At 49.4% G+C, this 12,867-nt stretch overlaps 1 protein-coding gene across 1 annotated transcript in view; it reads left to right on the plus strand.

Annotated features, from left to right (window-relative positions):
• Positions 1-3,337: 3,337 nt before the first annotated feature.
• Positions 3,338-12,867, plus strand: part of LOC119181034 (neprilysin-1-like) — a 65,988-nt gene continuing 56,458 nt past the window's right edge. The window contains exon 1 of the mRNA XM_075874756.1: positions 3,338-3,458. The gene's annotated coding sequence lies outside the window, so the exon portion shown is untranslated. The remainder of the gene's footprint in view (positions 3,459-12,867) is intronic.

Consider the following 12,867-nt stretch of genomic DNA (forward strand, 5'->3'; position numbering starts at 1 on the left):
AATCTTTGTTGTTGAACAACGCACAGGAAAAGTATCCCATCGGCACTAACTAGGAGGTCAAGATCCAGTGCCTATATATGCGGGGTGGCTAGTTAAAGGTCGTGCAGCGGGAGCAGGTGGTTTTGCCAATCATGAAACTCGCTAGCAAACGCTGCCTGCGTCGGCTTTGCGAGGCGACAGAGGTGGAGCATAGGAGAGGAGAGATAGGAAGAGGCAACACGCATGCGCGTTGGCAGTGTGAATGCGGTGGGGAGGAACGCCTAGAGGAGAGGAGGAATGCCAAATCCAACGCTCCCTGCGTCTGAGTTGCAAAGTTAGAGAGGGGGGTGCGTAGCAGTTGGGAGGGGACACGCATGCGCAATGGGAGTGTTAATGCCACTCGGAGAGACACCTAGAAGATAGAGAGGGGGAGCGAGCCCAAGCAGGTAATAGGAGAGAAGTGGAGAGAGTAGTAACAGCAAGCTGTTCGAGAGAGGAAGGAGGCGAGTTGCGCAAGCGTAGTGTGAGTGTGGACGCCGACGCCACAAGACATAGACCCGAGCAAAAGATGCTTCGTATCCTGAAACCAGATTGTCTTTTTGAACTACTCCAAAGCTAGTTGCTTTGAGTGGGACACTTCTTTTACTAGAAATTCCCGGCCCCCCCCCCCCCCAAAAAAAAAAACCGTTGAGAGTGACAAAAACAGAAGGCAAGGAACCATTGCACCAAGCAAATACGATTATTTTGTGCTACAAAACAAAGCTTTCGTGTAGCATGTGAAAGCGCTGCTTACAGAACTCAGTGCTGAAGTTGACCATTGCCGCTGGAAAGCGCCTATACCGCGAGCAGTCTACGCTAAGGCGATGTAGTTATTAAGCTAGAGATTGTGATTCCATCGGAGGATAAGGAGTCAGGTGCTCTTGTTTCCTAGTCAAGAGAAATGAAGAAAAAATAGAAGTTCTGATGGGCTTAATATGACTCAGTGAGCACTGAACAAGCCAAAAAATGTTACAATGTGCTATCAAAACTATTGTTCCTTCCAATTTTACCTAAAGGGCTAAGATTGTGCACGGTAGGGTACGTGAAGGTACAAAAAGCACGCTATGATCAGCGTTGGAGAATCATCGGCGCATTTTTTGGTGAATACAATCAGAACAGCTGTGCCTATTCACGCGTACATAGCGCTATTTAAAAATGGCTATAGAGCTTGTGCTTGCACTGGTGTCTAAATCTACATTTTAAAAATGGTCTACATTGTATTTCTCGCAGTATAAGCTGCACTTGCAGTTGAACAAGGACCACGAAAAAAAATGTTTCCCATGATCGAAGTGGTTCAACTGGATATCACGACGTTTAAACCAACAGGAAACGGAGAAGAAAAAAAAAGAGGTGTATGTACGTGAAGTGCATACGTTGCAAGCAAAGAAGCTCGCCTATGTTCACGTGCGGTATCTATGCCTTAATTGGTTAAGAATGAATTCATTGTGCCATTCGTGCAAAGTATGTGTGGTCGTATGATGACATATTTGCGACCAGTTATTGTCCTGCAAGTGAAGAATGAAAATAAAATGGTAAAACAAGATAATGGTTCTTTATAACCAATGAAATGACGTTCGTATACATGAAACACTTAGACATACGCAAGTACTGGATCCCCGTATTGATGCCCACTTGACTAAGACATCTGACAGAACTTACTGGGCGAAGCAATGAACACGTGTACTAAAGGACCGTCGTGTTTTCCTTTTGTGTTCGTGTTCGTCGTCTCCCCTAGTGTGGGCTGCTGGATTTTGTCATGATGAACCGACTGGTCTCCAAGCACATTTTAGGTACGTTTACTTTCCCAGCCACGGACTGAGCGACACAGCTACAAGGAAATTAGAACAGGAGTGCCCAACTGCGACGCTTCCACAAAAAGTCAGAAAAGTCATTCCGGAATGCGCAAAAAAGAAACGAAGGCGTTTTGCTGCAGATGACTGTCCACACGAAGGTCATGAATTAAGCAGTTGTACGACTTATCGTAATCAGGTACGAGAAAAAAAGGCATTTCATTCCTCCACAATGTTGTCAGTGTCTCAGAACAGCTTGAGTGGTGCAAAGTCGATGATACCATACGACAATATATCTCCCATTTGATGCTGTCGTAGTTTGCGTACAAGTGTGCCGAATAGTAATAATTTTGTTTTTGCAGGCCATTACCTCAATAATGTACGCAATGCGCATCAAACGTGCGTGGTGCTTAAGCAGCCGCCTCCGAGAGCCAGAAGGTGAAAGCTGTCTTCGTGTTCTTATTCGTGTAAGACTATGTCTTCGAAGTCCTCAGGCCTCCTCCGAAAGTTTTATGACACTAAAAAGGTTTCGTAATGCCTTCAGGAGCGAAATACAGGCCACTTTACGTTCTTTTGCACTACATTCGGGATGATTTATTGATTGATTGATTTATATGTGAATTTTATTGTCCCAAAAGCACCATATGATTAGAAGAGACGCCGTAGTGCAGGGCTCCGGAAATTTTCACCACTTGGGGTTCTCTAACGTGCACTCAAGTATGAGCACATGGGCCTACAGCATTTTCGCCTCCATCGAAAGTGCAACCACTGCAGCCGCGATTCCATCCCGCGACCTGCGGGTCAGCAGCCGAGTACATTAGGAACTAGACCACTACGGCGGGGTAGTAGTGTGCTGGAGGCAAGCAGCTTCCCCTGGCAGTACGTCACATCCTGTTCCGGCACTTTGAACACTGCGCTTCCGGCCGATAGGCAACGGTTCGCGAATCTCAAAAAGTGCCGCCATATCCACGAAGTGAATGATGATGAGTGGGCGAAGCTCCGGAGGTAAACCTGGTAAACCGTGAATCCTCTGTACATTTTGCACACTCGATTTTATTACATCGCTCCCCCTAGCGTACGTCGCCGCACTAAACGGCGTACGTCGCCGTTTTTCATTTTTTTTGCTATCATATTCACTGCATTCCCCTTGCCGTGAAAACTGACTTTTTTACCCTTTACCTTTTTTTTGCTTCCTTTAGCTTGAAAGCGCCACCGAAAGCCATCAAGCTTTTAAAGGCACCAGTAATTTAATCAGAAATATATATATATATATATATATATAAATATATATATATATATATATATATATATATATATATATATATATATATATATATATATATATATATATATATATATATATATATATATATATATATATATATATATATATATATATATATATTGAAAAAGTAGTTTAGCGTGACTGAAAAAAATTGCATTGTGTTTTTTTAAGACATTCGATTTCGCTGAAGCGAAACCGTTTTGCTTTTTTTTATGAAGTCGGCGCCTTCTGTCGACGCAAGTAACAATGGGCATGAGAAGCGTGATGTCGGACCAAAGCAGGCGAAAAGCTTGCATTCTCAAGCAATTGCTTTTTACGTTTTGTACCGCTATATTTCACCTCGAGCAGTCAAGGAACGCCACAGCGTGAGTGCTTTCAATATGCTTTCATATGTTTCTATATATGTCTATCATTTTCTACACGTTTTCACGTGGTCCTATATGTTGCAATACATTCGGTTGTCAAAATGAGTGATTTGTGAGCTAAAAGACTCGGCTATTCGTTTTGACGTATCCATTGTATTGTGGTTATCGGCCGTGAAAAGACTTCCATTTCTCAGCGTCACCGCCGGTCCTTACAGACATTTAGAATAAAATTGAAGCCGTTTTTTTTTCACCTCTTTCGAGGGTTCAGTTCTGTCACAAAGGTTGTGACGTGAAAATGCAAATATATTAATGGATGGTCTCTCAAAAACTATTCAATAGAACTGAGCGAGACATGCAATCAAAGTGTCTATATCAATCTGGCATCTAAACATGAATACCTTGTAGAGTTACAAAGATGTGAGATTGAGTCAAATATCCACTACCTCGAAAAATACTTGGATCATTGTCAGGGGAAAACAGTCCCATTTTTTGTGCTTCAGATAAAAAACGTCCTTGCAGAATGCTCGCAAAGTTAGGTATGTTTATAGCAAAAATTTCTCGTTGTGTCCAGATGTGCTTAGAGCGGTATGGATGTCCAAAAGCACCTTTAAAAATCATAAGGTAATGTAAATTATCTGCACATTTCAAAACCAATTCCCCACGTACTAAGGCTTGCATTGTGTACTCGATTCCAGTGGGAGAAGGTAAGATTATATGTCTGTTGTGGACTGACAAATGTTTTAACCTGCCATGCAACAAAGCGTACAAATTTAATGCGGGACGTGGTCAAGCAGTTTGGCTAAACACTGATACTGTTACTTGAAATATTTCACAGATTCGAAAAAAATAGTTGCCTAGCTCTGTAACCCTAACAAAGTCGTATATATATATATATATATATATATATATATATATATATATATATATATATATATATATATATATATATATATATATATATATATATATATATATATATATATATATATATATATATATATATATATATATATATATATATATATATATATATTCTTATGGCGTTTATTAGCCGGCACACAGCGAGTCTACACAATGGTGACAGTAACGGCCAAAACACGGGGTCTCCGCGCGAGCGGCGTTCTCTTTGGGCAGACCCACTAGAAAGCACATAAGAGTTCGACCCACTTCAGTGTTCGGCGGCTTCTGTACAATTACCCCGGGGTCGAAGAGGGAGCCGCCTGGCGACCTAACAGCTTGTCACTACGAGCGGGTCATAGTAAGCCTTCAGACGCTCCACGTTGACTATGTCGCGCCCGCGGCGGCGCATGTCCGAAGATTGTTCAATTGGCTCGATAAGATAGTTGACCGGAGATGTGCGCTCGATCACACGGTAGGGACCTTCATATTTCGGGAGTAGTTTGGAAGAAAGGCCAGCTACAGAGGTCGGGATTGAGAGCCATACAAGGGAACCAGGAAGGAAGGTGGGCTCAGAAGTGGCGGAGCCATCACGAATACTCTTCTGCCGCTCTTGCTCATGCGTCGTAAAAGTCTTGGCGAGCTCGCGACACTCTTCAGCAAGCCTGGCGGTCTCGGAAATAGGTGTACACTCAGATGGATCCGGCGTGTACGGGAGTATCGTGTCGATGGTGTGTGACGGGTGCCTTCCGTACAGCAAAAAGAAAGGTGAAAAACCAGTCGTGGTCTGAGGGGCGGTGTTGTAGGCGTAAGTGACGAAGGGCAGTATGGTATCCCAATTCGTGTGGTTGGCGGCGACGTACATCGACAGCATGTCGCCGAGGGTGCGGTTAAAGCGTTCGGTCAGACCATTCGTCTGCGGGTGGTAAGCAGTAGTTTTGCGGTGGACAGAATGGCACTCAGTGAGAATGGCATCGACGACTTCTGACAAGAAGACACGGCCTCGATCGCTGAGAAGCTCCTGGGGTGGACCGTGGCGCAATATAAATCGATGTAGTAGGAAGGACGCAACATCACGCGCAGTAGCCGCAGGGAGAGCGGCGGTTTCGGCGTATCGCGTTAAATGATCTACGGCGACGATGGCCCAGCGGTTGCCAGTGGACGTCAGAGGAAGTGGTCCGTACAAATCGATACCTATGCGCCCAAACGGACGGTCAGGGCAAGGTAGCGGTTGCAGACCGGTTGGTGACATGTGTGCGGACGGTTTGCGGCGTTGGCAAGCGAGACAGGAGCGAACGAACTGCTGGACGTAGCGGTACATCCCACGCCAGAAGTAGCGTTCTCTAATGCGATGGTAGGTTTTGAATACACCAGAGTGCGCGCACTGTGGATCAGAATGGAAGGATTCACATATCTCCGACCGCAGACTGCGGGGTATCACGAGTAGCCACTGCCGGCCATCGGCGTCGTAATTGCGTCGGTGTAGGAGGCCGTCACGAATGGCGAAATGGTGAGCTCGACGACGCAAGGCACGCGTGGATGGCGTTGCGGACGGATCAGAGAGCAAGTCGATCAGTTGGGCGATCCAATTATCCTTTCGCTGTTCGGTAGCGATGATGTCAACATCAATGGCAGAAACAACAACCGAGGATACTGAGCAGAGCACGTTAGCTTCAGGCAGAGGGGAGCGCGAGAGGGCGTCGGCGTCAGCATGCTGGCGTCCGTTGCGGTAGAGGACGCGGATGTCGTAGTCTTGTAAGCGAAGAGCCCAACGGGCGAGGCGGCCTGAGGGATCCTTCAATGATGACAGCCAGCATAGTGCATGATGGTCAGTGACGACATCGAATGGGCGACCATACAAATAAGGTCGAAACTTTGTAAGAGCCCAGACGATCGCCAGGCACTCTTTTTCCGTGACGGTGTAGTTTGTCTCGGCTCTTGTGAGCGTACGGCTTGCATATGCCACAACATAATCAGGGAACCCGGGTTTGCGCTGCGCCAGGACAGCGCCGAGGCCTACACCACTGGCGTCCGTGTGCACTTCTGTTGGGGCCGTAGGGTCATAGTGGCGGAGAATGGGAGGAGACGTCAACAAGTGGCGGAGCTTCAAGAACGCGTTGTCGCACTCTGACGACCACGAATTGAGGGGCCCGTTACTTCCGAGGAGCTTCGTCAGCGGTGATATAATCGTGGCGAAGTTTCGTATAAAGCGTCGGAAGTATGAGCACAGGCCCACGAAACTACGCAGTTCTTTGACGGACGCAGGTTTTGGGAATTCGGCCACGGCCCGAAGCTTGGCTGGGTCAGGAAGAATGCCATCCTTGGACACGACGTACCCTAGGATGGTGAGTTGGCGTGCTGCAAAGCGGCACTTCTTCAGATTTAGTTGCAAGCCGGCATTGCTCACACGTGCGAAAACTTCTTTTAGACGTTGGAGATGGGTGGAGAAATCTGGAGCGAAGACAACAACGTCATCGAGGTAACACAAGCACGTGTGCCATTTCAAGTTGCGCAGTACGGTGTCCATCATGCGCTCAAATGTCGCAGGTGCATTACACAGACCAAACGGCATGACGTCGAATTCGTACAAGCCGTCGGGTGTGATGAAGGCAGTCTTCGGTCGAGCGTCATCAGCCAGGGGTACTTGCCAGTACCCCGAGCGCAGATCGAGAGAAGAAAAAAATTGGGCTCCGTGAAGGCTGTCAATTGCGTCGTCGATGCGCGGCAGTGGGTAGACATCCTTGCGAGTGATCCTATTGAGCCGTCTGTAGTCCACACAGAACCGCACAGAACCATCTTTCTTCGCAACAAGAACAACAGGAGACGCCCATGGACTGTCCGAGGGCCGAATGACGTCGCGTCGGAGCATATCGTCAACCTGCTCGTTAATTTGCCGGCGTTCAGCAGGCGACACGCGGTATGGACGTTGCCGTAATGGTGGATGGGCACCAGTGTCGATACGATGCGTAACAGTGGACGCGCGACCGAGAGAACTTCGCCCGACATCGAAAGAAGAACGGTATTCTTGCAACAGGTCTAGAAGCTGGGAACGCTGCACTGACGTAAGGTTGTCATCAATGAATGGGCCAAATACATCAGGAGATGATGGGTCAGAAGTAGAAACAGCACTGATGGTACGTGAATCGGGACAACGCGAGTCTTCGGGTACGTCCAGGACTTGTGCGTCGTCGACTGCTTCCACTCTGCCGAGACATTCCCCTTGAACCAAGGTAACAGTGTACGGGGATGGGTTGGTCACAAAAATAGCGGCGTTGCCTTGGGTGATTTGCACGGTCGCGAAAGGTACTAGCAACCCTTTCCTCCTGGAAGCACGGTAGGATGGCGAAACAAGTGCAATTGTGTCGGAGAGACCGGTGCAGTAGACCGATACGCCCATCGTCGAGCTTGGAGGCACTATAGTATCGTCTTTCACAAGAATCTTGTTCAGTGTCGAGGGACCGTCTTCTGGCGTCAAATGCGAGAAGGGCGAGAGTTCGATTTCGGCGGCGGCACAATGAATGACGGCGTCGTTGCGGGAGAGAAAATCCCATCCCAAGATGACGTCATGAGAGCATGCAGGAATGATGATGAATTGGGCGACATACAGAACGTCCTGAACGACAACGCGAGCTGTGCAGCCTGCTGTAGGATTAATACGATGTGAGCTAGCGGTACGAAGGGACAGTCCAGAAATCGGCGTCGTCACTTTTCGAAGCAAGCGGCAAAGGTTTTCGCTCATAACTGATACCGCAGCTCCAGTGTCAATAAGAGCAGATGCATGAACACCGTCCACAAGCACGTCAATGACATTAGATGGGCGGCTCTGAGGGCTTTCACAATTCGATAGCGTCGCAGTCCTTGCCTCTGGGACTGCGACGACTAGTTTTCCCGCTCATGAGCAGAAGAACTTGGCCGCATGGGGGACAGAGACCGACGTCGTGGAGGCGGCGACCTTCGAGCAGACTGACCTGGGCGAGACGACAGTGGCACAGACGGCAGTTCCTCGTTATACGAACGGCTAAGGTGGCCAGCAACAGGAGAAGTGGGAGCCGGCTGTAGTCGAGAGCAATAACGGGCTACGTGACCGGCGTAACCGCAAGCAAAGCAGATGGGCCGGTTGTCGGGTGTGCGCCATCGGTTTGCCGGGGTGGGTCTCGCCCGGAACGGTGTCTGGAAAGGCTGCATGGTGGGCTGAAAATGAGGCTGAGGGGTTGCGCCAACATATGCAGCCGGCATACCCGCTGCAAAGGACGGAGGTCGTGCGGCAGCTTCGGCGTAAGTCACTGGTGCAGGCGCTTGAACGACTGGAGGCGGCCTTGCGACCACTTGGGCGTAACTTGGGGGTGCAGGGGCCGGAAGTTGTTGTGGGTGGTACGCAGGCATGACCTCCGCTATTTCCTGCTCAATCGCTCGGCGGATGGGTGGAAGAATGGTAGCGGCCGATTGTTGAGCAGCCGGTGGGTGGGCAAAGGGCAGGAGAGAGAACTGCCGCGCGATTTCCTCACGTATGAAGGACTTGAGATCTGCCAGCAGTGCCACCTGATCACAGCTCGCTTCCAAGCCTGCAAGCCCTGCATCTCGTGGTGTGGAGCGACGGGTCATCGAACGCTGCCGGCGGAGCTCCTCGTAGCTCTGGCACAGCGTGATGACCTCATCTACTGTGCCTGGGTTTTTGGCAAGCAGCATCGTGAAGGCATCATCGTCAATGCCCTTCATGACGTTCCGGATCTTGTCTGATTCGGACATGCTGTCGTTCGACTTCTTGCACAAGTCCAGGACATCTTCAATGTAACTGGTGAATGACTCACCGGCCTGCTGAGCGCGTTCGCGTAAGCGCTGCTCGGCTTGCAGCTTGCGAACGGCAGGGCGGCCAAAAACGTTGGTGATAGCAGTCTTGAAACCGGACCAGGTTGCAAACTCGGACGCGTGGTTGGTGTACCACAAACTTGCAACGCCCGCAAGGTAGAACACCAAGTTTGTCAACTTGCCGTCCTCGTCCCATTTGTTGGGGACGCTCACGCGCTCGTAAATGGCGAGCCAGTCCTCCACGTCAGTGCCATCGGCGCCCGTGAAGATGGGTGGATCGCGGATCCTGGGGACACCGGGACATGGGGGTGGCATGGGAGGAGGCGTTTGCTGAGAGGCGTCGTGGGACATGGTAGATTGCAGCGTACGTGAGCGTAGTTCCAAGGGCATCGAAGGGGATCGTAGCACTCTCCACCAATTTCTTATGGCGTTTATTAGCCGGCACACAGCGAGTCTACACAATGGTGACAGTAACGGCCAAAACACGGGGTCTTCGCGCGAGCGGCGTTCTCTTTGGGCAGACCCACTAGAAAGCACATAAGAGTTCGACCCACTTCAGTGTTCGGCGGCTTCTGTACAATATATATATATATATATATATATATATATAGCGAATGCTAAATGCCGTGTATTCATTACCAGCACACTCATCTGGGCTCCATAATACTATATAGTTTGAGGCAAGGAGTATGAATTAATTTGTGGACGTTAACATTCCATGAAATTTGTTGGCGTCCAGCTGTATGCGTTTATACTAAGCCCCGACGCAATTTGAACCGAACAATACACAGTTCTATCAACGGGTAAAATATTCAGCGTAACGAGAGACGTGGTACGACGGGAAGGTGACTGACGTGACCATGCCGTAGCCTCACCCTTTTATTCGGAGGTTAAGAGAAGCAGCCGCCGCTGCTGACGTCCAGACCGCAAAGGAGCGTGAGCTCGTTCTCCCCTGATTCGCGCTTCGAGCTCTAGAATCAATTGCGCAAGAAGCATGGCGCGGTGGCCGACAGGTGATGACTATGAAAAATGGCAATGATGGAGCTAAATATTACTCCCCCACTCCCCCCCCCCCCCGCCGCAGAAATGAGCTCGGAATGAAATCTATGAGGGCGTATCTACAAGGGGTTTCATGATTCCAGACAAAAGGGGTCTATGAAAAGGCACAACGCCTTAATGGTTCTTCCGGTGAGCGGCACTGCACAAAGCACAGAGGGTAGAGAAGTAAACGTCAGGGCACTGCCGTCGCACTCAAGTGGGTCTCGCGGCGGCTGCATTAGGTCTTTCGAGGAGGCAGCGGTTGATGCGAGCGGGCGTGGTTGGTACAGGTGCTCCCAGATAGAGTTCGCAAAGGCCAGTGCGGCTGGCGGGCGTGAAATAGCATGATGTAAGAACGCAGCCATGATAACCGACCATTGAAGAGTAAAAGCCGCAATGATGTTTCAAATTGCGTACACGGCGCTGACAGGGCACAATGGGTTTGTCGTGCTTGCTGGCACGGGTGGCCAAGCAGAAGGACGCGGAAACATTGTGCTCGAAGAACCGAGGTACTGGTACTGCAGGTAGGTAGATGCACGGCAAGTGGTAGGTCTGTGCGTAGGCCGTAGGCTATAGAGGCAGCAGGCACTCGGGCCGTGGGCAAGATCATGTCTGCATCGCGAGGCAGCATAGATCTGTAGGTGATAAACTGCCGCTTCGTTGGGAGCATAGAGTGGTAGATTCGATGCTTTAGTTTCGTATGGGGCGGACCGACGATGTGATCAGTCGCCAACGCAATGAAAGTGCTGTTCTACTGGTTCACGTACACTGTCAAGTACTCGGCAAGAGGCATGCCATCGAATCCAACAGCCCTGGACTCTGCAAGAGGGTCAGACAGCGCACATGTGCTCGTTGAAGGGTCCTTGGCCGGCATTTAAACGGAACGTGTGGGCGGAGTGGCGAGTCATATGTCTGCATTTGCGGTGGACGTGTATGTGTGGGTGGCTCTGCTGTATGCGAACCTACCATGTAGTGCTCGGTGATTGCTGTCACCATAGCATTATCTTGGAAGTTTTTCCGTAGGTGGTCATGTGTAGGAACTTCTACCTTTGTAGACGTGGTGGAAAATGGTAGTCGTTATTGGCAAGACGTAGAGAGCACTGTGTTCGATGGCAGCTTGTATTGATCGGACGTTGTCGATGGCGAAGCCTCAGGGGGCGAATAGCGGGAGAAACGATGACGTTATCAGCCTGCACAGATTGCGGTGAAGTATTCGTCGCGCAGTGTGGTGTCTCAGGTGTTTTGCGAGTCACCGAAGTCTGAGAAGAACTGGTGATGGTGGGCACACGTGATGAATTGTGAGTAGAGGGCTATTCAGGCAGATGGTCGGGCGTGATAAATAATGCGCTGGTTGGAGGATGGGGCTTGGAAGGTGTCATGACCTGTGAATAGAATGAAGTCTTGGTCAATGGAAGGCTGCGGGCCGGTTGGTACTGCAAGCATCGACGGAGGGGAAGCCTTGAACTCACGGCTGACCGAAAATGGGCGCTGCTGCGCAGAGGTCGTCGTATGGCTGCGAACTATACGTCGAAGTGGAAGAGATATATATGGCACAGCTCCACGGGGAGGGCATGCCGCAGTACGGCATGCATTGGCGGTGGCGTGGTGACGCCCTCCTCGGAGAGAATGACATCCAGCTGTTTGAACCACACTCGGGGGTAGACCGGGCAGAACGCATGCACTGGGGAGGAATTGTGGAATCACGGCAGCGTCCACTCGGTGAACGACGTGCTTGTCCGGATCATTACTGTACCGAGAGACTTGATATGAGGGGAAGGCGGTTTAAGTGGCCGTTCGTGGGCTCGCTACTTTATTAAAAGGCTAAAAGAAGCAGGCGCGGCTGCCGGTGTGCCGACTGCCAGTAGTGTGAGCTCGTTCTCCCCTGCATCGAGCATCGACCTCTAAGCATGAGCTGTGCGTGAAGCGTGGTGCAGCGGCATTATTCTACCACTGGGCTACGCCAGTGTTTGGAATTCATTTTTAATCTTGCCCTAGGCACGCTTGATGTCGGGAAAAGAATCGCGTTAATATGAGTAATAAAGTGTTTTAGAACACCAAAGGAACAGCCAGGCGTCACACAGTGTGAATGGCGTATAACGATTGGGTCGTCCAATGCTCCAACGTAATAAATGATGATGATGATGATGATGATTCCCGGAACAATAGCACAACCCACCACGGGAGATCGGCCCTGAGACGTGCGGCAGTAGAACCCAATAAAAAAAATTGTTCTTGTTCACCTGGTAACTGCAGTGCATACCCACATCACGCACATTTCTTCATCGTCGTCAACTATTGCATAAAAAATTGCACAAAATATCCAACACGAAGATAGTGGATACTACGCCTCTACTAAAAATGACTAACCATAGCGTTGTGCATGCTGGTCTACTACACAAGATTTATTATTATTTATGGCGCAGCCCAGCAGTGTACTTGTGGCATCCCAATGAGTGCAGGGCTCTGAAAGGCTGCTCTTTTATCTTTCGCTGTGACTAGCCAAGCGTTTTTTTTTTCTTGAATTTTCGGAATACGGCCCGATCACGTATTGAGGCACATATGTTACATGAGGCATTTATGGGGATACTACTAAATATGCAACTACGTTTTCCCAAAATAATTTATATTTGTGCTATAAATACTTTACCTTATAATACTACCCACCTAC

This window comes from Rhipicephalus microplus, chromosome 10, assembly GCF_043290135.1.
Source record: "Rhipicephalus microplus isolate Deutch F79 chromosome 10, USDA_Rmic, whole genome shotgun sequence".
Lineage (NCBI taxonomy): Eukaryota > Metazoa > Arthropoda > Arachnida > Ixodida > Ixodidae > Rhipicephalus > Rhipicephalus microplus.